At 38.4% G+C, this 5,455-nt stretch overlaps 1 pseudogene; it reads left to right on the top strand.

The window, feature by feature from the left end:
• Positions 1-371: 371 nt before the first annotated feature.
• Positions 372-1,783, top strand: LOC118987362 (non-POU domain-containing octamer-binding protein-like; annotated as a pseudogene).
• The last annotated feature ends 3,672 nt before the right edge of the window (positions 1,784-5,455 follow it).

The raw sequence follows: 5,455 nt of genomic DNA on the forward strand, positions 1-5,455 counted from the left end.
GCACACACACATTTACAAATTCTGTTCCTTAATTTAGATGAAAATGCTTATAACACTTTTAATATTACTATTATTTGTTCAATTTTAAGAATATTAACTTTGGTAGAGAATTAACCTGAACTGTATTAATCATAATGGAATTTAGTACAGTAGTTGCACTCATAACAGTGAAAACACTGTTCCCTTTTCTTCCCCTAACCCCAGGTTCCCCCCTCCCCGAGTAATAATGAGAAGGAGCTCTAGGTGATATTGTTGACTCTGTGGTCAGAAAACTTCATGTGCTGATCTAACTATGACGGTGATGATTATGACGTTGAATAGAAACTTCACCATTTCGCCACCGTTAGTCTGAGGAAAGAACAGCTGGTAGCGGGATGTAAAAATGCAGAGCAATAAAACCTTTGACTTGGAGGAGCAAAGCCATGCTCTAAGGAAGCATCATAGCATCACCGGCAGCAGCAGCAGCAACAGCAGCAGCAGCCGCCACCACCACCACCAATACCTGCAAATGGGCAACAATCCAGCAGCCAAAATGAAAGCTTGACTATTGACCTGAAGAATTTTAGGAAACCAGGAGAGAAGATCATCACCCAGTGTAGCCAGCTCTTTCTGGGCAATCTGCCTCCTGACATCACTGAGGAGGAAATTAGGAAAGTATTTGAGCAATAGGGGAAGGCAGGCGAAGTCGTCACTCATAAGAATAAGGGCTTTGGCTTTATCCGCTTGGAAACAAGAACTCGGGCAGAGATTGCTAAAGTGGAACTGGACAACATGCCACTCTGTGGAAAGCAGCTGCATGTGAGCTTTGCCTGTCATAGTGCATCCCTTACAGTTAGAAACCTTCTTGAGTATGTGTACAATGAATTGCTGGAGGAAGCCTTTTCTGTGTTCAGCCGGGTGGAGAGGGCTGTAATCATTGTGGATGATCAAGGAAGGCCCCCTGGAAAAGGCATTGTTGAATTTTCAGGGAAGCCAACTGCTTGGCAAGCTCTGGGCAGATGCAGTGAAGGCTCCTTCCTGCTAACTACCTTTCCTCCGCCTGTGACTGTGGAGCCTATGGCCCAGTTAGGTGATGAAAAGGGACTTCCAGAGAAGCTGTTATAAAGAATCAGAAATTTCACAAGAAGCAGAAGCAGCCACCGAGATTTGAGCAGCCTGGCTCCTTTGAGTATGAGTGTGCCATGCACTGGAAGGCACCCATTGACATGGAGAAACAGCAGCAGGACCAAGTGGACTGCAACATCAAGGAAGCTCATGAGAAACTGGAAATGGAGATGGAGGCTGCTCACTATGAGCACTAGGTCATGCTAATGAGGCAGGGTCCGATGAGGCATCAGGAAGAACTTTGGAGGGTGGAAGAGCTGTACAACCAAGAAGTGCAGAAACAAAAGCAACTAGAGCTCAGACAGGAAGAGGAGCACAGGCACCATGAGGAAGAAGTGCAGAGACAGCAGGAAGAAATGATTCAGAGACAGCAGGAAGGACTCAAGGGAACCTTCCCTGATGCCAGAGATCAGGAGATACAGATGGGTCAGATGGGAGCTGCTATGGGCATAAATAACAGAGGTGCCATGGCCCCTGTTCCTGCACCTGCTGGTACCCCAGCTCCTCCAGGACCTGCCACTATGATGCCAGATGGAACCTTGGGATTGACCTCACCAACTACCTAAAGGGCCAAGCTGCTACAATGGAAGGAATAGGGGCAATTGGTGAAACTCCTTCTGCATTCAACCATGCAGCTTCTGCAACTGTATCTGCTCCAAACAAACGCTGCTGTTACTAATAAATTTGCAATGCATAATTCCTCAAAACCCTTAAGAGAAGAACCCTTTTTGGACTAGTCAGAATTCTACCCTGGAAAAGTGTTAGGGATTCCTCCCAATAGTTATGTCTTCCCTACTTACACTACTCTAGGGAGTATGCTGGAGGCAGAGGGCAAGTGAGGGGCAATATTTAACAAATGAATTCCATATGGCATATCATTTAATCATATCTGAGTGGTGCATTCCTGAAGTCTCATAAGATTATTGAGGGTATGGGAGAGAGGGAACAATGGCAACGTGGATCCAGTTAGAGCCCCCACTAAACTCGATCATCCCATTTTTTGTTTATCCTGTTGTATTGGCTTTCTCATTCTTACGTTCCCCAACCCCAGAGGCACTGCCACGTATACCACAAAACCCACCAACATCCCCCAATGAATTTAGCTCCATCTTTCCATTCACTTCCAGTGGGAGTTCAGGCAAATGTCTGCAGAGCTCACAGATAACATACATATGGTTCTGCTATAGCCCATGTATTATCCCTTTGTATGTTAAGGAAGACATTTTCTCTTAGAGATTTTCACTTTAGTATATCTTTTTTAAAAATCTTGTTGCTTGCCCCCTTCTTCTTGGGTAGAGATGACCCAGGAATAGCAGTTTTATGTCTGATGTTGCTGTTAATGGCTTTTTTTGATAGGCCTAGTACAAACTTGGGAACAGGGTTGCTGTATGCTGAATGTTCAACAGTAGCTCTTAGCCTTGCCTATCGTAAATGGGTATGCTGTGCATTTTTTGAATTGGTGTACCATGTTTGGTTTGTCCCTGATACCTCTGGAGCTTTTCTGGAAAATGGAACAGTAATGTAGCATCAACTTATTAAAACACATTTAGCAAAAAAAAATATATATATAAACAAAACAAAACTTCACCATTAGGATTCATTTTAAAGTAAAAGATCACATTAAAAATTTCAATTTAACCAAGAAGGTAAAATATCTGTACATTAAAAACTAAAGACACCGATGAAAGAAATTTAAAAAGGCACAAATAAATAGAAAGATATTCTATGTTCATGGATTGAAGAATTAATATTGTTAAAATGTCCCTACAACCTAAAGCAGCCTACAGGTTGAATGCATTCACTGTTTTCAGGAACATGTATAAAGGATCCATGGACAAAACCAAAGTGGGGTAGGATCAAGGGTGGAAAGTGGGGTTGGCTGGGGTGAGGGGAAAATAAAGACAACTGTACTTGAATAGTAAAAAGTAAAAAAAAATGTTTAAAATTCTAATGGCATTTTGTCACAGTATAAAAATAATCCTAAATTCTGTACAGAACTACAGAAGACTATGTATTGTAGCCAAAGTACTTTTGAGAAAGTAGAAAAAATTCAGAAACACACTTCCTGATTTTAAGTAGCATTACAAAGCCATAGTAATCAAACGAGTATAGTATTAGCACAAAAACAGGCACATAAATTGATGAAACAGAATAGACAGCCCAGAAATATACCAATGTACATATGATCAATTAATTTTCAACAAAGAACCCAAGAATATAAATGGAGAAAAGATAGATACTTGAAAAAATGGGATGGGAACACTGCATACCCACATGCAAAAGATTAAAAGATAAAAATCTCTATCTTACACCATACAAAAAATCAACTCAAAATGGGTTATAACCCATTTGAGACTTGAACATAAGACATGAAAGTATAAAACTCCTGGACTAAAACAAAGACAGTAACCCCCTTGGCATTTATCTTGGAAATTTAAAGATGGGAGGGAGTGGTCATGCCAAAAGCAAAGGCAACAAAGCCAAAAATAAACCAGTGAAATTATATCAAATGTAAGACATTCTTCACAGTAAAGAAAATCATCAGCTGAAAATCTAAAGGCTACTTATAGAATGAGAGAAAATATTTCAAAACCACCTTCCTAAATGGGATGAATATCCAAACTATACAAAAACTCATACAACTCAGTAACATACAAATACCTCAGGCATAAAATTTAAAAAGAAAACAAGGAAATCCTGGTATTTGTGCAAAATAGATGGCCTGGAGAGCATTGTGTTCAGTGAAATAAGCCAGAGAAAGATAATATCATATGGGATTCTTGTATGCGGAATCTTAAAAAAAAAGGAAAAGTAACAAGAGTATAACAGCTTTAACCACAGTCTGGGAGTTGAGTCGGGGTAAGACTGAAAATGGTTAGAGGAAGATTGCAAACCCTCAGCTGATGATGAGTAAGGTCTAAAGATTTAATGTGTAACATGGTGACTATAGTTGATAACTGTACTGTACAACTGAAATTTACTAAAAGCATAGAACTGAAATGTCATCACCCAAAAAAGATGAATGTATGCAGTAGTGGATGTGTTAACTAACTAGATGGGGGAATCCTTTCACATTGGGTACATATATCAAATCATTTGTTCACTCTAAGTATCTTATAATTTTGTTAATTGTACTTCATGAAGCTGAAAACAATAACGTTTTCAAATGCTGGGGCTGAATGTTTCTCTTAATAACCAAATCTATACACATCTGGATGCAGTTGGTAATTCCTCTTCAAAACTACATTTGCTTTCCTGTAGATTTACAAGGAAAAAAAACTCAGAATAAATATAGGAATATTATTGAAGAGCACTAAAGAGAACCACACACTCTGATGTGAAATAAATTTTCTACAAATATGATTTTATTCATATGTAAAAGAAAATATATCTTGGAAACTGAAATTACAATAAAAAGTGATTATAATAAAGTGGTGATATTTATGTATATCATTGATCAATAAGTTATTTGTAAAACTATATAAGTGCTTTTCTCAATACAAATTTGTTCATCATTCAACTTGAACACAAACCATGGGCAAAACTCCATGTACATGACTGGGAATAAACCAGTAGTGATATGATTCTTGTTTCTCTCTACTTGTAGTCTTGTGTGAGCTATGCTTTTAAAAAGCACACAAATAATATTTCACAAATGACAATTGTTGTCAATTCTATGAAGTAAAAGTGTAAATACAATGGAACCTGTAATGGTGGCTTTAAGCTATTGTTTAAACATTTAAAACAACATATTTTACATTTTCTAATAATTTTCATTTTCATGTTGCCTGTGAGTATTGCATGTTTCTAGACATCTCTGAATTACTCGGTTTGGCTTTTATCGGCCATCTACTTTTACATGGGCCTTGGCTGCGCAGACTAACTGATGTGCTTGCTATTTAACCCATGGTAATCTCTGATCAGCATTTTAAAAATATTCTTGTTATTTCACTTTAAACACAAGCGAGTTTTCTAAAATAATTTACAGGGGGGGCGGTGGGTTCAGTTTTGCTGTAAGCTTATAAAAAAGAATTTATAATTAAAATGCTGACACAGTGAATACTATAAAAGCATGAACAGCCTTGCTATAAAAATGCTTATGATTGCTTTGGCTTCCTTTGCAGAGCCTGTGCTACAGAGCTGCTACAGTAGGAGCAGTTGTGCTTGCTGATAATAGTGTGCCTTTCATAAGATTCTTATCTGCTCATCAGATGCTATTTTTACATTGCTGCTGAAATGTTTTCCTCCGTGCTTAAAGTGGCATTCACTTTATACTTCCATTCAGGGAAGATAGCTTGTAATGAGCAATCTCAATTAAGCTGAACTTCAACATGTCCAACTTCTCAATAAA

The sequence above is a fragment of the Sturnira hondurensis genome, unplaced genomic scaffold, assembly GCF_014824575.4.
Source record: "Sturnira hondurensis isolate 20B ecotype Veracruz unplaced genomic scaffold, ASM1482457v3 Scaffold0005252, whole genome shotgun sequence".
Lineage (NCBI taxonomy): Eukaryota > Metazoa > Chordata > Mammalia > Chiroptera > Phyllostomidae > Sturnira > Sturnira hondurensis.